This window comes from Peromyscus californicus, unplaced genomic scaffold (genome assembly GCF_007827085.1).
Source record: "Peromyscus californicus insignis strain IS unplaced genomic scaffold, ASM782708v3 Scaffold_20__1_contigs__length_68692818, whole genome shotgun sequence".
Taxonomy (NCBI): Eukaryota; Metazoa; Chordata; class Mammalia; order Rodentia; family Cricetidae; genus Peromyscus; species Peromyscus californicus.
This window is the reverse complement of record NW_026294503.1, coordinates 28,570,536-28,596,000: the sequence shown is the minus strand read 5'-3', so window position 1 is coordinate 28,596,000 and position 25,465 is coordinate 28,570,536.

Genomic DNA, 25,465 nt, shown 5'->3' with positions numbered 1-25,465 from the left:
ATCTTCATGCTCTTCAGAGTTAGAGGAGTGCTTGACATATAACATAGGCTACATGTAGCTGGAGTTATCTCCTGTTCTGCCCAGGCCTGTCACCACTCAGATCCAAATAAACACACAAAGACTTATACTACTTATAAACTGTATGGCTGTGGCAAGTTTCTTGCTATCTACTTCTTATATCTTAAATTAACCCATGTGGCTCATGGCTTACTGGTATCTTTACATGTTGCTTCTCCTGGCTGTGGCTGGCAGTGTCTCCTGACTTAGTCTTCCACTTCCCAGAATTCTTCTCTCTCCTTAGCCTGCCAATACTATACTTCCTACCTGGCTACTGGCCAATCAGCATTTTATTAATCAATCAGAGCAACACATTCACAGCATACAGATATCCACAGCACTTCCCCTTTTCTTTTCTTCAAAAAGGAATGTTTTAACTTTAACATAGTAAAATTACATATAACAAAACAATTATCAAGCAAGAATTATAGTTATAATATCTAGTCTATTTGTATTTGGCAAAATTAAGGAAGATATATTATCTATCCTATATTTATCCTATATTTGTAAGTCTAAGATTTCATATCTAGCTTATCTTTTATCAAAACTAATGAAAATTATAACTATCTAGTCTTTAACTACATCAAAGACCTCAGAAGGATATATTACCTGAGAAATGGGAGAAGGATGCAAGCAACTTTCAGGAGTCTTGGGAGAGTAGACAGAGACAGTTGGTAGCCTAGACAGTCATCCAAAGTTCTTCTGTAAAGTTGGGGCATCTTTCTTCAGCCCACAGGCCTAGAGCCTCTCAGTCACTTCTCCCCATGTCTTGCAGAATGTCTGGCAGTTTCTTCTGTGAAGCAGGAACCTGAAGGACCATTTTGCCAAGCAAAGTTCAGTGGTCACCTTCCTATGGGTCCTTCATGCCCAGTTGATCAAGCAGTCCAGGCAAGAACAGTTTCTTGCCCAAATGTCTATTTTTGCCAAGAAGAAGACAAACTCCATATAGAGGGTCTTCAATGACCATCCTTCTCTCTGAAGTAAATCAGTGCTTCCAGGAGCAGACATGTCTCACTATTCTGGAAGTCTAAATTTTTAAAACATTTTAAATGTCATATTCTGCAGGTCTTTGAAGTGTTTGAAGATTACTTATCAGCCTGAAATATATCTATCTATCTATCTATCTATCTATCTATCTATCTATCTATATATCTATATATATATATATATGTAGAAAACTAAACTAACATGACTATGTTTGATTATCATAGAAGACTAATAATTAATCTGCATTTCTTAATTATCCATTACAATCTAAATGGGTTACATAAACATAATACTTCAAACAAGGGTAGAAATATATATACAGCATAACAAAATTAAGTTTAAACTTGTATCAATAAACTAAAATGCATAGCAATGTAAAACATTTCTAAACAAGTTGTTACTCTTTAAGAATAAGTTCATTAATCTACCCTTTCATCCTATCATATCTAAATGATCCCCCTTTCTTCTTTAGAAAGAGATTACATTTATAATTAACCTGCTTTAAATAAAAATATTGGTTTTTCTCTGTCCCACACCAGAGGGCTCTTCTGATACGGGACAGAAAAACCTCTCAAACCCCCCCCTTTTTTTAGCAATATGCTTGGGTTTAGAGAAGAAGTGAGCTAATTACATTTTCAAAGCCAGCTTGGTATATTTGGGAATTTGGGCATAGCTTCTCATACTACTTCCTGCTGGATGAGGGTGCTGTATTCTTTTGGGAACACAAGTAAAAATTTTTAGGATTATGGGGTATTCTGTGAGGCTGTATTGTCTGAGCCACTTTTCATGAAACCATTCTGGATGTTGGATCATCTGGGCCATGGTGTCATCAGAGACCTTTCAGAGGGTCTTGGCTGGTCAAACCTGATGTATCTTAATCTGGAACAAATCCATAGCCTCTTGCTTTCTGTGGAAATAAAAGTAGAACCTCCTTTTTAAAGCAACATATCCTTAGATCTAAATTTTAAAGTCAAGGTACCTTTAAAATATACATATTTGCTTACCTGAGCAGTTTTTACAATCAAATGTCTTTCTGCAATTAAAAAAAATCAAAGACAACACAATCCAGATTCTCTGTGTAATATTCATCTTTGCGTGGCTTATTTTTATATTACTTTTACTTTCTCTTTAAATACTCTATTTTTTAAAACTATTTCTTTATATAACTGTATATATTCCTTTTTCTCTCTTTTCCAAGCCTATATACATTTTTACACACATTGTAAACTATTCCATCTGAATCTGCCTTATTGTGAACCTATTGCTTTAAAATTCAACATTCTTCTTTTTTAAAAAAAATTATTTTATTTTATTTTACAATACAATTCAGTTCTACATATCAGCCACGGATTCCTTTGTTCTCCTCTCTCCTTCCTCCCTCCCCTTCCCCCCAGCCTACCCCCTATTCCCACCTCCTCCAGGGCAAAGACTCCCCCGAGGACTGAGATCAACCTGGTAGACTCAGTCCAGGCAGGTCCAGTCCCCTCCTTCCAGGCCAAGCCAAGCGACCCTGTATAAGCCCCAGGTTTCAAACAGCCAACTCATGCAATTAGCACAGGACCCGGTCCCACTGCCTGGAAGCCTCCCAAACAGATCAAGCCAATCGACTATCTCACCCATCCAGAGGGCCTGATCCAGTTGGGGGCCCCTCAGCCATTGGTTCATAGTTCATGTGTTTCCATTTGTTTGGCTAGTTGTCCGTTTGCTTTATCCAACCTTGATCTCAACAATTCTTGCTCATATAAACCCTCCTCTTTCTTGCTAATTGGAATCCCAAAGCTCCACCCGGGGCCTAGCCATGGATCTCTGCATCCAGTTTCCTCAGTCATTGGATGGGGTTTCTAGCACGACAATTAGGGTGTTTGGCCATCCCATCACCAGAGTAGGTCAGTTCGGGCTATCTCTCGACCACTGCCAGCAGTCTATTGTGGGGGTATCTTTGTGGATTTCTGTGGGCCTCTCTAGCACTTTGCTTCTTCCTATTCTCATGTGGTCTTCATTTACCATGGTCTCCTATTTCAAAATACTGAACCTGCAGCTGTGGCTGCTGACTCTGCCCACCTCAGCTTTTTAGCATGGCAGAACTACATTTACCAGCAGCCTGGGGGAACCATGCTCACTGCCAGACTCTGGGAGGCAGTGGGTCTATTCTATGCCTCTATCAAAGCAGCGTGTAGCCCACAAAACTCTTTTCTTCTTTTTTTCTGTACTAGTAAAAGCCACATCCACCATGCAGCATATTGCGTGGCTTGGAATCTGCCATGCTGCAGGTCAATCAAGTTCACATGCCACGAACCCACCATAGAGTAGCTCAAGCCCGCAGGCTGCGGTTCACTTGACAGAGACAACTAGGAAGCTGTTTATAGCTCCATTTTAGAATCTTTTTTTAAGCTTTCTCAGGTTTTAGGTGCAAACTGTTGCCCCACATTGGGCATCATTTGTAGCTGGAGTTATCTTGAGTCCCGCCCAGGCCCACAGCCTCTACATATATGAAAAGAATGTTTATTGTTATCTAAATCCTGGAGTTTTCTTCATGATCTCTTTAGTATTTCTGTATCAAGAAGGCTCTTTCAAAATGGGATGTTAAATCTGTCTTATGCTAGAGGCCTATAGGATCAGGGGTAAGTCTGTGTGAGAGGAAGAACAGAACAGGCCTTCTGCTCCAAGGCAGATCTGATGAAGTCTCAGCCTAGTCCATGAAGAGTTCCAGAAGAGAGCTTGACATTGGGCAGAGATACCCAAATCTTGATCTCTTTGAAAAGGGAAGCCAACTGCAAGGATACTTGGGCTAGAATACACCATCACTCATCACAATAGACATTCCAGGGATGCACTTGAATAGGAGTCACTAACTCTCAAACAACTGCTTCAATGTCCTCTTCTATTAAACAATAAATGCAGAAGAATGAGCTATAAAACATTTTAAACTTAAAAAGGAGATGGTTTCTTAAAGCCAATTTCTGTCAAACATGCCAAAAGTTTTCATGTTCCAGTCAAATGTTTACAAAATAATAGTAAATCCTAAAAAAAAGTCATCAAATACTGCTTCCTGTTTACTTTCCCAAATAGTTCATTGCAAGGGTGATTACATAGACCAGATCAGGGGTCTCTGACTAGAATGGAGCAGAGTGAAGTCATTCACTATAGTCAAATAAAAATTGAGCAGTTAGGACAGTGTCTGCTGGACAAGGTGGTCAAATACGAGGGTTTCTTATAACTGCAGTATGACAGGACTTTTTTAAGGTATACAGCAACCTTGTATGTCAAAATGTCTAAAAGATACTTGTGTGATAGTATTATGCTATAGGGTTACTGGAGCCTGAACACAGTAAGAGGAGGAGCAAGCACTAGAGGAAGGATGTGTTGGGAATCTGGAAAGGGGCACTGGATCACAAGAGTGATGAGGGGAGCATTCAAGTAGAAGGCACCACAGAGCAGTATCAGAGCTTGATAATACGGAAGAAGTATCAGTGCATGGTGCCTTACACAATAAACAAGGTGTCCACCCAAGTAATAGATCCACAGGAAGCTGAGACTGTGATATTGGAGCCCAAATGAGGATAAAAAGGCATCCATGCTGTGGAGGAGGGTCCCCATAGCAATTGGAAGGTGTGTCAGATATGTGCAGTGAAGGTGGTATCCCCAAAGGGTGGCAGGTTTGGTAGTAACATGGAGTCTTTTGAGAGTATCACCATCCTGCAGTATGAACAGGTAGTCTTTGCAAAAGAGAAGAATGGAGCCGTGAAGGGAGTTTGGTTTCAAAATAGGAGGATAATTAAATAAGTAAACACATTAAAAATAGAGCTAGGGTTTCCATCATTGAGGATGGAAGGTAGTCGGGAATAACAAAAGGGGAGAATACCATAATGAACTTTGTGATTAAGCTATGTAGCTGAAAATATTAATGCAGCTTCATGGTTTTTTAATAGATGAAAATCTGTATACAAGCACGTCTAATATATATAAAAATGAAATATAATGTCAAGGCACAGCAGGACATTTTAATTCCTTTAATCTATGATTAAAGGAGGCAGAGACAGGCAGAGCTCTTTGAATTGGAGTCCAGCCTGATCTACATAGTAAGTTTCGGGCCAGACAGAGTTACATGGTGAGACCTTATCTCAAAAGAAGTAAGCAAGCCATCAGAAAGTCCTTAGATTGATCCATATAGAGCACTTGGGAACAGTAAATGAAAATGAAAATGATAACATATAGCAATATACATAGCATCTACATATTAGCTTTTAAATAATGCTTTTCCAGTGATAGGGGTGTGGGCTCTATGAGACAATGGCTAATCCCAAGGGAAGGGAAGGAAAACCCCGAGGGAAGGGAAGGAAAGCATAAATGAACTTGAAGCATGTTCCTTGATTAGCATGGAAAGAAGTCATCAAAAATAGATAGTGGTACATGGACAAGACATGTCAGCTTGAAGGGCCAAGTCAATCAAAGATAATTAGAGCAACAAAACATAATGAGAGCAATGTATTGTAACTTACTAGTAAAACAAGAAATCAAATTATCATCTTAGTATATACCCAGGAGTGAATAAATTGAAATATTGATGAATAATAGCACATTTATAGTATAGTATAGTATAGTATAGTATAGTATAGTATAGTATAGTATCTATTTCAATACATTTTTACCACAAAAAGATGATAACAGCCTAGAAAATCCCACTAAGAAAATTGATCACAAGAAATGGGAAGGAGATCACATGTGAACAGACCAGATATAGTGTGGAGGACTCAGTATCATCTCAAAGCTCTTCCTACCAAATGTGAAAAACAGGGTTTAGTCATGAAGACACTGGATTTCCTAAAAAATATCTGTTTGATAAATTTTCAGTAAAGTCAGAGTCATGAAAGTCAAAGAAAGGCTGAGGAATTGCTCCAGACTGAAGGAAGATAGTATCAAAATACAACATTAAAATGCATTCTTTGGCTAAAAGCACATTATTAGGACATTGGAGCAATTTAAGTGGAGAGTGAAGATTAAATGGCAGCAATGTATCAGTGTTAACTTCCAATCTTGATAGTTGTTTTGTGATTACAGGGTGAACAATATTGTTTATAGAAAGTGAACAGAATTATTTGAAGGTACCATGTTTGAAAATTATTCTCCAATGTTTCAGAGAAAGATAAGGTAAATATTTGTGTCAAAGTTGCAACTTTTAAGGCTGACATTGTTCTAAAATCATTTTGAAAATATCTTTGCTTTTGTATCACAATGTAGCATGTCTTTTCATCATTCATCTTAACAATGTAACCCTTGTACTTATTGGGGAGTCTCCCCCCTTATAGCTTCTTCAACAAGAAAAACCCAAACTTATTTCTAGAAAGACAATCAGGGCCCAATAATTTAATAACTCTCTCCTCTCTCTCTCTCTCTCTCTCTCTCTCTCTCTCTCTCTCTCTCTCTCTCTCTCTCTCTCTCTCTCTCCCTCTCCCTCTCCTCTCCTCTCCTCTCCTCTCCTTCCACTTAGAAATGAAACTTTAAATATTCTGCTCTGACCTTTTTGGCTGGGAGGAGAGTTTAATTACCTGCCCAGTTTACATAAATTATGTTGCCTGTTTGTCTAAAATTGAATCCTGAGCAGAGATCAATATGGCCTCAGAAAAGCCAGAGCAAAATGACTTCTCTCAAATGCCATCAAAGGTCACTGAAACCTTTCCTGCTTGGAAGGGGACACATTCTGTTCGAAGACCTGGAGCATGTCATGGGCCTGCTGCCTCTGGCCTTGGGGACAGCCAAAGGAGCATGATTGATCATCAGCTAGAGGACACTGGGAGCAAATTCCCTGAGGAACCAACTGTGTGAAATTAATTGAACACTGTGATGAGTCTGATTTATCATTTTCAGAGAGAGAAAGAGAAGCAGAAAATGGCACTAAGCATATCTAGTGTTGATGTATAAAGCCTTATACAAATAAGCTGTAATTTATACTCAAAACCCCAATGGGTACAGGCTATGCAGGTTATGTTTGGTTAGAGCAATCCAAAATCTTGCAGGGAAAATGGTAGCTTTGTATCTTCCCTCAAAAGTCTCCCTTTTCCTTTCAGGAAAGTAGGTAAGGACAACTATTTGCCAGCTGGTGTTCATACAGCTCCACTGAAATTACTTCAAAGTACAGGTATAAACAAAACATAAGAAGATTCAGGGATAAGTTTTTTTTTTATCATCTGAGTCAAAGCTTCAGAGAAGTAATAACATTTTATTGGTCACAGGGTTATAATAATTAACATATTCTGAAAATCTTGGTAGAAAGGAAGAACAATGCCATATAAATGCTCAGATTTGAAACCTAGCAGGTTTTGAACTATGCCTGAAGTGGCTGTAGGCAGTATTGGCAAAGGAAGACAACCCATGGGAACCCAGAGGGGAGCCAGATTCTTAGGGAACATTTACATTTAAGCATTATCAAGCCCAACAGAGAAAAGCCAACAAAAATGGTATAAACACAGATAGAGAGTCCAGAATCCCAGTAGCTTGGAAGTGGGCAATTGCATCAGGAAAGAAATCATAAACAGATCTAAAACTCATGAGAAGTCAAGAAGAGTAGAATGCAAAAACACCACTGATGGTATGATTTTAACCTGTGTGAAAGGCATTCACCAGGCAAAAAGCATGGACTAAGTCAAACCTCAAGAGGAAAAGTGATCTTGAAGACAGAACCAATGCAGTCTGTGTAGGCTAAACTTTCTCACAATGAGGTGACAAATGAAAAAAAAAAAAAAAAGGAGAGGCAAAGATAACAATGAAAAAGCAAAGAAGGAGCAGGAAGGGATTCATTCACTCATTTATTGATTGACAAGGAAAATCAAAACACTGAGGTAGAGAGAAGGGTTGAATTCCACATAAGAGCAGAAGCTGATGCAGCAAAGGAAACAGCAGATAACTGTTATATAGAGAAAATTCTGGAAGGTGAGAAAAGGTATAATCGAGAAGAAAGACATAGGAACGTCTCTTCCAGTAGAAGAAAGGAAAAGATGAGAAATTTAAGGTATTCTTGATGAGTGTTTAAGCAAGAAAGTGCAGGAGGATAGATACTCAAAGTAGAGGTTCATTAGAAAGAAGTAAAAAAAAAAGTGCAAATAGGAGGGGGGATTTGAAAAGCACAGAGTCCATGTCAACAGTAGTTTCAAAGTACTGAAAACAACTTCTGTGCTTTTAAGGGTAAAGTAAACCTATTAAAAATGGAAGTAACATAATACGGTGGCTTAAATTTGGGCATGGGGGTTCTCATGAGAATCAGGCAAGCAATGGCCCTTTAGTGCCCAGCTATGTAAAAAGCAGCTTATGGCATCACTGTTCTGTAAAATAGATACCTTCCCAGTTTGCAATGAGTGGCTCATCCTAGTCCACAGAAGAAACTACTGAAGAGGTTTTAATATCCCAAACCTGAGATGGCACCCAGAATTTCTGCCTACATGCAATTAACTACAACTCAATTCTTTGGCATAGATAATTCCAATAGTTTTCGGGGGGGAAAAAAGGCATAGGCCACTATTTTAAAAGATAAGGGTTCACATTAATACAATAGCTATCTTAACATTTGTAAAAAGTTTCCCTTGAGAACAGAAAACAAGAACCTCTGGAACCCGAAGAAGATCAATGGTCACATGATTGCTAGAGCTCTCCTTGGTGCTGAATTATATAGGTGGTTGACCCTGAACCATGCCCGTGGGAAAGGCGATGTCACACCATGGTAGACACACTTGGAGGTACTGCATGGAAAAGTAATGTTGGTACTTATACAGGAAATGCTCTTAGACAACATATAATCCACCTTCTTAACAAAAATATTATATTTGGTGTAGCAAGAGTTAGGTAGATAATTTGGAATATTGACCAGATTCTGTCACTAATTTTCTAAAGACCTAGTCAAGGGACTTTTTTCCTCTAAGTATCAACTTCACATCTTAAAAATGCTGAATTTCAGTACAGTGAGCCATGCAGTCTTTCTTATTTAAAAAAATAAGGTGTATTGAATCTTCTTGGAGGGGGCAGCCTTATTTTTCAGTTTTATGAAGCAAGAGCCCCACATGAGTGCTCAGCAGCAAATCTTTCCCAAACACTGCTGTTTAGAAAATGTATTGTGATTTCTTGTTGGAAGGCATTCTGATACAAGTTTTGAGATCTCTGACTAAAGGAAATAAGAAAAATGTACCAGTCTGTAAAAAAAACTATATAAAATTATATACAATAAGTCAAAATTAAAAGCAATAATGGTATCCAAATTTAATAGAAGCATTGAGTCCAGTGAATGTATGTAGTTGTTACAAACAGGCTTTCAAAGTTAAGTTAACAGAAGGGATATTGGAGAACTATTAAAATATTTGGTTTAGATTAATAGAAATATGCTTCTGACTTCCAACTTTAAAAGTTTCAAATCCTCTCAACAAAAGCTTGTCTTTCCCCCTACTTCCTATCACCGACCAAATCTCCTATATTCTACTCTTATTTCTTGTTTGTGTTTCCAGATGAAATATATACTCAATAAGAACTAATAAGTATATTTTTTGTACTGAACAATGAACTTAAGGTTTTGAATGAGTAGGCAAGTGTTCTGCCACTGAGTGATGTCTTCAGACATGTTTTGACTATTCACTTGAGACAAGATTTTATTAAGTTACTCAGTCTAACCTCAAACTCACTCAATAATTCAGACTGGCTTTGAATTTGTGGTATTCCATCCTTCTCTTTCAGAGTGGTGAGCATTATAGGCCTTTCAAACAGGCTTAGTGATTTTTGTATGTGTGTGTCTTTTCTATTATCTAGTTAAATTTCATTTTCAAGAAAAGCATTTAACAGATATTAGGGATTCGGTAAGATGTTTGTTGAGTAAATAAATTGCCATCAAGTGAAAAGGGAGATATGTACAGAAGATGATTCTGCTACATTTATTGAGCTAAATATGTATGTATGAATGAGTCTGAATGAATGAATTGGATGTTTCCTGTAAATTTATTTCTTGTAGAAATATAGGAGCATAAAAAAGGCAGAAAATTGCCACTTATGTCTAAAATTTTAGGTGATAAGATTTTACTTTATATCCAATCTATTATGTTTGATTGTCAGTGTGCATTTATTATAATGCTATGCTGATCATTTCTTTTCTCCTACTCTGTGGCAGTGTTAAATATTTTTTACTTTATTTTATCAGGATTGTTCACTCAGCACTCTATTAACCTTGCTTTCTATCACCTTTGCTTAGGTGAACTTCCATGAAGCTTTCAAAGAGGTCTCTGATCACACATAACAGTTTCTACAACTTAACACTTGAGAATTGACTCTGCTCTGCTATTCCATTGAAAAACAACAACAAATCAATGACTTCCCATCACACTCAAAATAAAATCCACATGCACCAAAGACTGTGGCTGACCTTCCCAGCCTCATTTCTTCCCAACTCCTACTCTACACATCTACTTGTTCGTTTGTTCTGAATGCGAAGTTGTAGTCTTCTCTCATTCTTTTATACTGAACTTAAACTCTGTGTACAGTGCTCTTTACCCAAGCTGAGGCTGGCTGCTTCTCATTCAACAGTTCAGCATCACTTTCCAGGAACTCTGCTGGAAGAGCTCATGCAATTCAACTTCAAAGGAGCCCATTTCCTACTTTTGCTATTCTGTCTCAGTACTGATATATATATATGTGTGTGTGTGTGTGTGTGTGTGTGTGTGTGTGTGTGTGTGTGTGTGTGTGTATGTATGTATGTATCCTCCTCTCACATCACCTTCTTTGTCTACTTTATCTTTATTCCCAATCCTGGCAATCAAGATTACTTGTTCAATTATTGAACTGATGGTCCCAACCTTGGCTCCTATCTGCTCTGATGTATAGTATTCTCCTTACTTTTATTTATACCTTGTTTCTTGATTTTGCTTTCATTAAATTTTGAAGCAAAATTTAGTTTAAATGAAATTACAGGGAAAATGTTAAAAGGGCAGAAAAAGATAGTGCTCTAGACATTCCACAGGAAACCACAACCAACTATTTATGAAGGGCAGGCCCTCAAACCAAGTATTTTAAGCAACCAGGGAATCATTTCTTCATGTTATAAACTTCAAGAATACAAGATGCAAGAAAAAAATATAGCAATTTCTTCTGCATTGAAACATTCTCCATTAGAAGGAAAATGCTCAGGAGATTTGAGAACCAAATAAACTTTACATGTCAGGTCTAAAATCTGAAACTTAAAGAATCGTATGATCCCTTCCCAAGGTAAACAACTGCTTGCTTACAGAGCAGACTCTGCCTGTAAGAGACTCTGACATACTGAACTGCCAGTGTGTCACATAGAAAGCTCCAGGGATGGATCTTGCTTGCTCCATCAACCATGCTGCCATCAGGTTTTCAGTTTTGTATCTAGTTCACACTCCTGAAATTAATCCAAATAAACTCTTTGGTTTGCCAAATTGAACTTGGATAGAATCATTAGTTTGTTTGGCCACTTCCCTATCTTCTCAAGGAATGTCAAGAGATCTGTTTCCTTAACTTTTCAGATCTGTTTCTCTGGTTTTGGTATTTTTTCATGGGAACTTTCCTTGGATATAAATAAGCATCAATAATTTCTACTAAGATATAACTACAACAAAATTTTCAGGTCTCTGCTGGCCAGATATGCTAGTTAATTCTTGCCTCACAAAGGGCAATCAAAATTCATTGTTGCTCATGTGTTGTTTTATCTTTGGCACAGTAGCTGCCCCTTAATCTACTGCTATTCCAGCCAGCAATTATGTTATTTATTAAGGGGCAATGTTTACCATGTGAGAGAAGCTGTGAGGCACAACAAAACCCACTATAAGAGTTTATTAAGGGAAGGGAATAGAGAAGGGGTGCATAGGCCTATGGAATAAGAAAGAGAGAGAAGGAATAGGTGGACTCTTCATGGAACCTGCTTTTATAGGTCCCCTGCCCACATTCACATAAGGGCTTATGTAGCTATGCCACAAATGTGCATAGATTATGTGGTCACACTGCATGCAGATTACATGATCATTCAGCACATGGATTATGTAGGACATAAGGCCCTAGGATGACCAAGCATCTTGCATGGCTACTGGAAAGTGCATATGTGGTCATGTAGCTGGGGGAGTGGATAGGAATTCTAACATTTCAGACTCTTTGTTCTTACAAAAAATGGTGGATGAAAGGGAATGGGGACACCATGTCTCCCAAAACTGCTTCCAGCTGGCTCGGTGAGTGATGGTTAACTTTTGAGGGTAGAGAAAGGGACGTTTGAGATAGCCAGATATCATATGGTAGTTGATTGTCCTCTACTGCTTTGAGAATCATCCATTGCTGCTTTGGGTTCTGTGGAACCATCTGTCACCACTTGGATCTGACTGTTTGGGTCTGACAAGGTGCTGGCAAGGCAGAAGAGGAAGTTTAGAAAAAATGTTACCTTGTAGGGGAGCTCCCTGAGGGGTCCCAGGGTAAGGGAGAGGGGTCCTGGGACCAGGAAGGTTTGAATTATACATATCTGAGGTGAATCTGACCTGTCTAGGTGGATTCAAGGTGGCTCTGGAGCTTGGAAGAATTTTTAAACATGTTAAGAAGCAGCCACAGGGAATTTTAAACCTTGAGCTGGTAGCCATGATATTATAATGTTTAGTACTCTGCTATCAGAATTTTATTGGGTAGTGTTAGCAAGAGAGAGAGAGAGAAATCTGGAGCATGCTTTTAATTTATTATTATTATTATTATTATTATTATTATTACCAATTAAGCTTTTTATCTTCATCTGAGACAAACCTTAAGGAACATGCTTCCTTTATTATTTTAGTATCCAGGAGACAGAGGTGATAGGTTACTGAGAGCATTTAACAGTAATTGATTGTTACATTAAAGTTGGGGTTTTTTGTTTGTTTGTTTGTTTGTTTTTTGTAGAGTCCAGACCCTATTGAGTCTGGGGATATAAATACTTCTGGACTGTTATTGTTCCTTACTTCTTGGGTATATTTGATGGTCCTTGGCCTCCAGCTAGCTCTATGGTGGTCCTGTAAAAATCAGCTGAGTAATTAATTAGAAATTTGAATATGTTATTAGAGACAGAGGTACAAACTGATTAAGCAGAATACGGTCAGTAGAGACAGGAGAGAAAACCAGGAAGGAAAAACTTGTGGGGTGAAACCTCATTCTTCTGAAGTTGCTGACAAGGCAGTTGATACTGGTGCCCTCTGGAACTCGAGAGAGCAGAGTCCTGTCTGTGTCACTGTGTATGAGGAGGAATTCTCCTGGGGATGAAGATAAGATAAAAGGCTGCAAGTGAGACAGGTAAATTCAGTGGGGAAAGCCCTTGAACTTAGCAGCTGTGATTGCAAGCCCACAGTTACTAGTCTGCCTCTCTGGCAGTGGCCTGGCCACTCAGGCCACATCCTGGAAGGAATTCTGTTGGCACGGGAACCAGCTCTACCTCTGGCACAAAAGGTAGCTTTAACTAAATATTTATCATTCTATTTATAAATTAGACTCAAGATTCAAAGGCTAGGGTGAAAACTGCTAGCTCAAAGAGATTGAGTAGCAACTAGTTAACCTTATCTCCTTATTGATATCTCCCCAAAAGGCATGGCCTTCTGCTCTGCTAAACAAAAATATTTTGTCAATCCAAATCCCTCTCTACTTCTGGTGCATCTCTCTATCTCTTCCAGATGCCCTCTGATGCTCTATGATTACTTTCTGTCAACTAGTTGCTACCTCAGCCTCCTGACCCAAGGTTAATTTTATTTAATTAATGCAAATGCAAATTCAGGTTTTACAGTATGGTTAAATATTCCCCCAAGATTTCTCCCTTTTTGTCTAAACACAAAGAAACAATTATCACAATGTCGAGTCCATTTGTATTTGGCAAATTCAGAGAAACTATTCTATTGTCTATCCTGATTACTTACTGTTCTTAAATAAATAACAAGGCTAATTCTGAATCACCTGGGACAGTTCAGTAGTTTCAATATGTAAAACAACTCTTTCTGCATATTGAGAGCCAGTAACTATACTAAGGTGTTCTGGAAATCTAATAATGCCATGAGAGAAACACATAATTCTGATTTCTGAACTGAGTCATAAAGACTTTCAACCATTTTAGTTAATATTCTTGACATATAACCTGCCTCTCCTGATTTATTTGCATCAGTATAGAATATAGGAGCTCCAGAAATTGGTGTTCCCTTTATTATATGAGGGAGAATCCAATTAGTTCTTTGTATAAACTGAAGTCATTGACTTTGGGGATATTTGATGCTAATCTCTCCTAAGAAATTACTTCAAGCTCTTTGCCAATGTTCATTTTCTTCCCATAATGAGACAATTTCAGCATCAGTAAAAGGTACCACAAATTTTTCTGGGTCTATACTACTAATTGATGAAATCTTAATTTTCCTTTCATAATCTAGTGCTATTTCAGCCAGAAATTGTGACTCTACAGTTACCAGCCTGCTTCTCTGGAAGTGGCCTGGCCACTCAGTCCACAGCTTGGTGGGGATTCTGTTCCTACAGACACTGGTTCTACCACTGTCTCTGAAGGTAGCTTTAACTAAATCTCTATCATTCTATTTATAAATAAAACTCAAGATCCAAAGGCTGGGGTGAAAATCTGCTAGCCCAGAGAGGTTGAGTAGCAACCACTTAATATTCTCTCCTTGTGGGTGCCTCCCTAAAAAGTGTAAAAGGGGGGGCACCAGTCCAAATCCCTTTCTGCTCTTTCTGATGCATCTCTATCTCTTCCAGATGTCCTCTGATGGTCTATGATTACTTTCTGTCAACTAGTTGCTAACTCAGCCTTCTGACCCAAAGTTAATTTTATTTAATTAATGTAAACACAAACTCAAGGTTCACAGTGTGATCAAATATTCCTGAACATTCATGAGTCTGTAGATGACTCTTAGTCTCAGCTGGACTTCTTGCATGACATACATATATGAGACAGTTGGAGGCTCTGCTGATCCCTTTTGGTTCTTCTTCCAATTTGGGTAACAGCAGACTGGCTATTCTAGAAGAACTGGACACTTCTTTGTGCGTGCTCTATCATTTGCAAATTAATCTTAGGTAGTTGTATTGTTAATAACAAAGTTGAAGAAAGAAGGTAGAATTTCTCTTTTTAATTATTTATTTTATATACTAACCGCAGTTTTCCTTCCCTCCTCTCCTCCCATTCCCTTTCCCCACCTCTTTTCTACTCCTCCCATCCACTCCTCAGAAAGGGTAAGACCTCCCATGGGGGTCAACAAAGCATGACATATCAAATTGAGGCAAGATCAAGCTTCTCCCCTCTGCGTCAAGGCTGAGCGAGGCATCCCACCATAGGGAGTAGGTTACAGAAAGCTAGGTCATGCACCAAGGACAGATCTTGGTCTCCCTGCTAGGGGCCCCACCAACAGACCAAGCTATACAACTCCTACCCACAAGCAGAGGGCATAGGTCGGTGCCATGCAGGTTCCCTAGCAGTCAGTCTGTGAGCTCCTATGAACTCAGGTCAGCTAGCTATCTCTGTGGGTTTTCCCATCATGATCTTGACACTTCTTGCTTATGTAATCCCTCCTCCCTCTCTTCAGCTGGACTCTTGGAGCTCAGTCCAGTGCTTGGGTATGGATCTCTAAACCTGTTCCCATCAGTTACTGGATGGAGGTTCTATGATGACAATTAGGGTAGTCACCAATCTGAATACAGGAGAAGGCCAATTTAGGCAGAAGGTGAAATTTAGCAAGACAATCTGAGGTAAAGATGTGCTATCAGTACAATATTACTTCTTTTGTATGCTATGAATTAAACTAAATCACAAGGTCTGGTCTAAATTAAAAGCACTGAGGGGAACATTGGGGGGAAATCTTCAAAGTCACATTGCATATGCATAAATTGAGGTAATGTAGAAAGCTACCACTCTTGCAATGGATTTCACATTGAACTTGACTAAAAGATACATCATTAAATCAGTAACTATAAACAATGTCTGGAGACAAATCTTGGATGGAATGGTTTCTAAGTGTGCTCACTACTTTTCTGTTGCTGTGATTAAATATCATGACCAAGGCAACTTAAGAAGACTTGATTTGGGTGTATAGCTCCCGAGGATTAAAAGTCCATTATGGTGAAGAAGAATGGTAGCAAGCAGGCTTGTAAACCATTGCAAGGAACTGAGAGTACATATTCTCCATCACCATCATCAAAATGGATGTGATAATATGCCTTTACTCTCAAAGCCCATCCCCAGTGATACATTTCCTCCATATGGCTACACCATCTAAACTTCCCCAAAGAGTGCTGCCATCTTGGGGGCAAGTGTTCAAATGCTTAAGGAAATGGGGAACATTTCTCATTCAAACTACCACATAAGGTAATGATAAATGTCTGTTCATTTAAGTAAGAATTATAAGAAAGAGAGAGAAGGAATTTCTCCTTATATGGATGTGCAAGCAGGGAGATGGTTTATTATAGTGATCTAGGTATAAGATTTTGCTTCCTACAGCCCCTCACTAGACATATTACACACATTGGTTACCTCCCTATACAATCAGTTTTGTTTATCTGTCATGCACAAATGATTGCAACTCCTCAATCAAGAAATTTCTGAGTATTGAATGAAGTAATACAAATAAAGCCCTTAGATGACAACCAGGAACATGATAAATGCACACTAAATCTTACCTGTGCTACATGATCTTTTGCTTATAATAACATTTTTAAAAACAAATACAGAGAAAGAGGAAATATAACCTCACAATTCTTTAAAGATAATAGGCTTGGCAGGTTTTGTTTTGATTTGTTTTGTTTTTTATAATGGAGAGATAAGAATTCCCTGTTTATGTGTGCCATATCTGCCTGACTGAGTCTAGTTTATAGTATCACATAAGAACTCCAGAAGAAAGTTTTCTTTTATCAAGAAATTTAGGTATTTCAAGCATAAGAAAAATAGTCACAGATGAAGAGCAGTGGAAGGGCACAAACCTATCTTTTCATAGTTCAAGGGTAGCAGTGAACTCCACCATCAATTATTGAACAAGGTCAATATTTGTGGCACAGAAAAGCATTTTAGCATATATTATTTATACAGATGGCTGTAATAGGTACTCCATGCTTGAAGAGGGAGTTTCAAGATTCAAGACTGTAAACTGTGAATAAGAAAACTAGTTGGCAGAGGAAACAGGATATCATTTTCTTCAGGAAAATCTCTCTCTCTCTCTCTCTCTCTCTCTCTCTCTCTCTCTCTCTCTCTCCTCCTCTCTCTGGTATCTATGTATAACCTCCTAACTTTTATAGGAGGTGCTCTCTGAACTCTGTCCATCTCCACATCTCTGTTGCTTATAGCATAGGATGGTCACACAGTAGGGGATCCCATAATACATAGTCGTTGCTGCCTATTGAATGAGGTGACTTTGACCTGCAGCTGTACTAGAACAATTTTAATGACTTAAGGTTGGCTGTCACAATCCTCATGGATTAAAATACAAAGTCCCACATTAAATATGCAGATTTTTCTGCCTCCTCTAGGCTAAGTGACTCTGCTTTATGCCCTTACCCTCTCCATTTGTAGCTGCCTTGTTGTAACCTACAGACAAACTCTTTCTTCCTAGACTTGAGTAGAAGTCAAGCTCTGATATCTTTTCTCTGCCATCCTGCAGGACTGTTTCTTCATACAATATTCATCAGGTATGTCAATCATATGTTAGTACCTCTGTTGTCCAGAAAACTGAGATTGCGTAGGCAAGGAAATGGCTGTGGAGACACTGGATCACTTTGGCGGGGAGGAAGCCAGTTCACCTCTCTGGCCATGTCAAGTAGTTTCTAATTTCTAGGTTCTATGAGAAAACTCTGTGTCTTTGTCCTTTATGTCATCCAAGCAACTTAATGGGGCAAGAATATTTATTTTCCCCATATATGGAAATTGTTCTGATTATACTTATCTGTCATCCAAGACATATCTTTTTTTTGGTTTTGGTTATGGTTTTGGTTTTTCCACCTTCCCCATCATGAAAGATGCTAAAGGTAAAGGACAGGTCTGGCTCTCTGCAGAGAGGTTTTTAGTTGACCTGATGTTCTGGCTTTATACTAATGAGTGGTAGACAACGTATAGAACCACAGTACTATTCTACCTTTCCTCATTGGGATTCTATGCACCTGGCTGAAAGACGCCACAAAAAACCTAGAGGTTGTCCCCAACAGGTCTCAAGCAGAAAATCATCAGCCAGAAATCACTGGTAGACAGCTACCCCTAAACAAGGACCTTTATAACAATTTTGAACAAAGATTAAGGACTTTCAAGTCTGCTAAATTAAGTTTTTGTCACCCAGTAGGTTTTAATCCTTACAGAACTTTATGAGTTTGGCATAATTATCTTCTCTATTTTGCAAATATGATTAAGAATAGGTTCAATAATGAACTCAAAATCACTTACCTGATAGCTGCTGGAAGCACAGTGGAAATGAGTACTATGAAGTACAGTCTTGTGATACTGTTCACATCTTTCTGAATTTATTCCAAAAAAGCTCTATAATCAGATGATTCTTGTCCTCAAAGTAGGAGACTAAATCATTTCTAAAGGCCATCATGTATTGGAACAAATGCTGTTAAATATTTGGATTAATAAATTACAGGTTTCACATGTCTGGATAAGTTTCTTTTACCTAACAAAATGCATGTATCAATATTCAAATATATCATATGCAAATTATCAAATGGCATATGTGAGAAATTATGTGTTTATTTATTTTAGCTCCTGTTAGGTAACAACTTCCATAAGGATCAGACTGCAATTAGAAATAATACTACATCACAGCTCCAAGTAAAATGCTTGGCCCAAAACAGGTGCTCAAGGCATAACAATTGAACTGTAACAGAAATGTTACAATTCATAAATACTTATCAAGTATTGCATACCAAAATGTTTTCCTTATGTATGGCCTACACCATCCTTCCAAATTCTTATGGAAGAACACGCATGTAAAAAGTTTTCTTATCCATGGACTACCTACCACATCATATGTGGTACCATTCTTCCAAATGTTTTTCATCATTTTTCAATGTACTAAACCTATTTCTGGGTTAAGTCCTTAAAATGATCTTCATTCAACCACAAGAAAAATGTAGGCAACATTTCAATTACTCCACAAGAATTTATTCAGTAGAAAAAAAAACTGGTTCTAAGCACTTGCAGCCTCAAAGTTTTAATGGATGGTATAAGAGAAATATATACTGATGAAACTGTTCTTGCTTACACAATTCCTGTGACTGAGGATGATGAAGTCTCCCATCCCATGAGAAGAGGAGTATAGAAGGGGCCAGAATTGTGTCCCTTTAGATAGACAGGAAGACAAATATTGTTGTCATTTACTAGAAACCAAGGGAAATAGAAACCTACTTGACCAGATGGGGCACTGGATTCAGATATCAAAAGATTAATAAAATGATAAAGATAAAAAGATAGAAAGGACAGAAATTAGAGTTTATGGCCAGGTGTATTGGGATGCTCACCTAACTCTCTTCCTCGCTCACTCACCTTTCTGTATCCCTTCAACAATCCTCAGTGTCATTGTCTGTAAAATGGAGTTCCAGTAGTACCTGCAGCATATGGTGACCATGAAATCTAAGGACAACACCATATGTGAAATTGCTATGTGAGTTTCACATAATGACTGCCCCATAAATGTTACCACTATTACCTTCTGTTAATTATATCATTTTGGAAGTCACAGTCAAAGTGTCCCAGCTGGAAGAGATACAACACCACAAAAATCTCAACCCTATGATCTAGGATACAAGCTTTTTATAACCAGTTTACATCTAAGGACTGGTGGGAACTCAACACAGAAAAGCAGGCTGTGTTTGTTTGTGTCTATGTAGTGAGGTATGCCTATTGATTTCCTCCATATCGAGGCTGCAGGACAGGATCTTTATGATACAACTTAAATCAGCATGTTTCCTGATTGCATCAGGGAGTGGAGCCAAGGTCATTCTGAGTATAGATGGGCTTTCAGCAGAAACAATAATTACATTATGCTTCATAGTTTCCCTGAAAAACTCTTCCAGAGAATGGCAAGAGTGAAATATGCCCATGTCCCTCCTTTGTCTCCTTGTTAAAGAATTTGAGTACACAGAAACTCAACAGACACAGCAGAGCAGGCTCACATGCATCATTGAGTCATCAGTACCAGGAGCCAGTGGCATCTCAAAGGGCTAATTTTCCACTGAAATGCTTAACCCAGAACATGATGCTATTCTGCGGAACTTGCACTGGGAGCAATTGAAGTAGCTCATCTGTTCTGTGTGGAATCCAGGCATGCAGCATTATAACTGAAGCCGTAGAACTCCATGAGCTCTGCCCTACCCTAACTCAGGTTCTTCTTGAACCACACAGGTGGCTGAGTTCAAACCCTCCTAACCTCCTTGCCTGCACTATCATAACAGATACCCTTTTTCTCTTCCTATACCCTATCCATCCTCCACAGCATAGGCTACAGATTACAAAGGGCCTGAATTTGTAAAACACCCATTGTCTTCTCACTTTACATTGTAGTTCTAACCTCTCAAGCTGGTTCTGTTATGATTGTCAGTAACACCATCATCACCATCATCATTATCATCTCACCATCACTGTCATCATCATCATCATCATCATCACCATCATCTCTATGAAAGCCAAACCCATTGGAATAGAATGCTATACCTTCAATACAAGCCATATGTTCAGCTCTGGAATAAGTAAAGTGGCAGCCATTGGTTGAAAATTATCACGGCCTGGGTTGCAAACTCAACTGTTTACTTTGTATTATTTGGTTCTCACAGTTTTTCTGAAAGAAAGGCTTATTGTACCCATTTATCAAAGGAAGGCCCTGAAGCAGACAGAATTAGGTCCTCTTGCTGAGGGTCATAAAACCGAGAAGCAGCAGTAAGATATTTTATTCCAATCTGCATCATTCCTTCCCAAATCTACAGTAACTATGTCCCATCACACAGCCTATAATCCCATCTCACCTATATCCAATGGCTGCCCTGTTAAGGGAGACTAGTACTGCTAGCTCTTTTGGATCTCTGCACAAGCTTTGGTTTCTCTGTGCATTGCTGTAACATCCTATAACTCAATGTAGCAACTGAATCACTTCAAATATCACAACAGCAGACATTTTGTAGGGTCCATGTAATTCCATTTTATAGTACTGGGGAACTTATCTGTCAGCTGCTGCTTGAATTGGCTGCTAAGGACTTTTATGAGCTTCCTGATTCAAGAAACTCTTTCAGAGATACTTTCTTTAGAAATCTGTAGGAGATGGTCACATGAGTAAGAAACCATTCAGCTCAAGGCTCAAGCCTCTAGAGATCAAATTCCTTGGTCAAAACTGAAGGCATATCTCCATACAGCTGCTTCCCCAGCTCATTTCTTATTTCTTTCTCATTTCTCTTCTACCTGTTTTCTCTAAGCTTATGTCCTAAATAATCCACTATTGCAAGCTGTACTTCTAGTGAACTGACCTAAGACAGGTGCATCGTTTGTGATACATTTTCTGATTTCCTCAGCAAGATTTGTATCTTATAAAAATGCTCCCAGACCATTCTACCATTACAAATCTTGATTCATGGTCTAATATGTGTACATTAATAGTTCCTGTCTTCCATGAAGCCCTTTGAACTCAGTACCCCCACACATCACAGGGAGACAGAACATGGGAGACATCTCAGATTCTTAAATTCAGTTTAATAGTTCCTATTCTGCCAATCACCCCAAAACACTTAATCTGAAGAAATGTGCTACTCTTAAAACATCAGTTCCCCATCTCTCCTTCCTCCAAGATTCAAGCTCATATCATCACTTTTCATTCCATCAGCCTATCTTTATCAGGGTCAGAGCTTTGCAAGTTTTCTCTATCACAGACTTGCCTCTCCCCTGTTTTCACTCCTTTCTCTGCTCACCCCTTTAGCTCAGGGGTCTCCTTCTTTTCCCCCTGTCACTTACAGAATGGAACAGCAATGGAAGACTTATGATTAGAAATCATCTTGTCGGGGCCAGACATGTGACCTCCTCAGCTGGGTGCAAATGAATGACCTCTTCAATTTATGAATGTCAAGCTTTATACAGAGACAGAGAAATGTCCTATTAAATGATATCCATCTCCCCAATCCCATTAATAAGCTAATAGAAAAGTTAAAGAAACGTTCATGAGGATAGGCTGGCTTCTGTGATAAAAAAACGGGCTTAATGAGATATTACTAAAGACAACAGCTCTGTGTCAGGATCCTTAGTAATGATGGCTGAGACTCAAAGTTGACAATTCGAGTTTCTTCTCAATTGCCTGATGGCTGTTCATAGAATCCAGGGTCATTCTATCCTACTTACTTCTCAGGATGATCAAATGGGCTTTAAAAAAAAACAAAACAAGCCAAAGGACTAGAAAAACGTAGTGAATTGAGGAGATGTTTTGAATGCCTTGTCTAATTCAATAAGTACAACCACTCTAAAAGCTAAGCATCTCTGAAAGTCCTGAGCTGGGCAGGATGCTGAAGTACAGAGACAGTGGTTTGCTTTCCCAGGGTCACATAGATCCCACTTGGTTCTTTTGATACTCTATGATGAAGCACCAGGGTTTTGTTTCTCAGTTGTCTTTCTGTTTTTAAACTTTTATATCCGTGAGAATGGTGCATAATTCCCCCTTCCTGTGACTCTTGTGGGCGTCTTGGCAACACTGAGTTTCTCTAAGTGTTTCTAAACCTTTGCTTTCTATTTCTGTGTTTTTCTCATTCAAATCTGTCTGCAGATCATGTTTTGAGTACCAGTGTGCTATTCTTCTGCTTTCTATTGTTAAAGTTGGTTGTTATGGCTAATAGCTTTAGGTTTTTATGGCCAATCTATAAGAAACACAATATGTTTTTCCTGGAGATATATTGGAACACTGACAGCAGGTTAGTTATGTTATTCTCACTTCCCAAGCTCAAGTGTAAGATTGAGCAGGTAGAACTATCCCAACAATGGAACCAGGCTCTGGCTCTTTCCCTACAAAGTATGTCTGTGCACTAAAGGCATGATATAAGTTATCTCCCTGTTCGTTGCAAGAATATATAAATGATATATCAATTTGGAGTAAGATTTACAGAAATATGAATACTACAGGACAGGCTAGTACTTTTTCCCCATGCTAAGCTTCAATTAACATCAATCATAACTTGATCTATCCCTGCTTTCTGCCTTCTCTCATTCAGTTTTTATACTATCCAGGGTATGTGCTAAACAATGACTGCTTGCCTCAGCAGAAGGCAGACACATTTGTCACTGCCAGCCCAAGTGCTCCTTGAGCAGAGTTTACACCACTGAAGTCCCTTTATTTCTCTCTGTTTCAAATGTGTCTTCATTTGATTGCCCAGGACCCACTAGAACTAAATAGCATCTTTATCAATACAATTTAGTTTCGATTCCTTATGAAGTGAAAATTCTGCCTCTCTGGCTTGCTACTTGTTACTTACTTTGTACTCTATGGGAAAAATGTAATTTCAGTACTACACATTGGGTTGTGCAATATTCTTTGGGATCTAGAAGGAAAGAAAGTCACTTGAGGATAGCCTTGTTTCAACTGAGAGAGCAGGGCCTTGGCAATGATTGGCTGTGCCACTGCAGTGTCCTGATCATCCCTCCTTCATGGAACAATCTCTCATTATCACTTAGATTGCTCCTCGTGGAAGCAGATCCCAGCAGTTTTTACAACCTGTTTGGATTCCCTAGAATAATCAGTTCCATCATGTTGGAAATAATTCTTTTTTTTATTGCTTTCAAATGCTTAAAAATCTGGCTTAGCAAAGCAGGCAACACAGAGCTTTCATACAGAGCATTTTGTTGTTTCTTTAAGCTGGCTGTTCATGAGATTTCCTGGATGGGTTCAAGAGACTAGGGATCCCATATAAGTCAAAAATAATAGGATGTGAGCAAAGGATGGGTAGCTGGGTTTGTGCCCAAACCTATGTGTTAATGAGTTTACCTGAGACAATGAAAAGCAAGCTGACTTTGGTAAGGCTTTACAAACTTTCTGAAGAAGTTTCCTATCTAACTTAACTCCAGCACAGAGTCTTCAGTTGATCTCCAGTTCAGTCAAACCTTCTTCTGCTGTACCAGAAGAAGCAATGAAATTTCCCAAGCCTTCTCCAGCACAAGAAAGCTGCTTTGAGTCATTCATAAATCGTCCAGGAAGTTGAAGTGCAGTTGTTAACCAAACATGGCACATCAAGCTGCAGAAAGACTAGGCTCATATTAAGGCTGGATGAAACAACTCAGTATGAGGAAAAGGGTCCCAAAAGCTGGCCAAAGAGTCAGAGACTCTTTTGTTTTTGCTCCCACTTCTGTTAGGAGTCCCACAACAAGACCAACTGTAACACATTAAGCAGAGGGCCTAGGTCAATCTATGGGAGGCCTGCCTTTTTCTGAATAGAAATGGAAGAGGAGTGGATAGGGGCCAGGGGGAGGTAGCAGGGATGGAATGGAAAGAGAGGAAGGAAGGGAAACTTCAGTCATGTTGTAAAAATTTCACATGAGAAAAAAAGTGCAGTTCTTCTATACTTCACTTTTCACTTAAGAATGTTTCCAGACTTTGTAGCATTGTTGAGACATGCTAATGCCATCTAATCTGTTATGTTTCCATTTACAATGGGTCCCTTGGTGATCAAACTGTTCCTGCTGGAGATTTCATGTTCTTTATCTGAGGAAAGTAGAGACATTAAAAGGGGAGGTGCTTGATATACAAGCCACAAGCATGGTCACTGTAATGTGTCTGCTCAGGTTGTCATCATGTTCCTAGGAGCAACTATCATAACTTTCAGTTCTTGGGGAGGAAAATGAGACTTCAAGAGGTTGGGCAACTGGTGCAGATCACACCACAAAGCTGGACACCAACCTTCACTCCCAAAGGAGTCCAAACAGTTCCTAGAAACATCCCATTCACAAGTGGCTCCTGCCTCTATGTTTCACCTCCTGGAGCTTCTCTGTTGAGCTTCAGAGTCAAATTTACAGAAGAATGATTTTAGATACCACATGTCTACATAAAGAAAAAAATTGTTTCACTAACCCACCCACACAGATGACCTGCTTACAAACTACTATGATGAACATAGCTTTATCCATTCCCTCCTGTTCACAATCCTTCACCAGCCCTACCTCATATTTAAGACACACCCCTTCTTCCAATAAAATATCTTACTTTCTTCACTTGTCTGAATGGTACCCGAACACATCTTACTCATTTGTGCTTATTGTCAGTGCGCTCACTTTAACACAACTTGTTGGAAGTGGATATTTTTGTCTATACTCATGATCGAAGAAGACCTAGTAGCAGAGAGCTGCCCATTGCCCGGCACTTCTCTGTCTTCTTGTTCCTCTCCTGAAGCAAGCTTCTGCATCTGTTCTTGTGCAGATCTGCTTGATCTCTTTATTCTCATCCTAAGTTAGAAA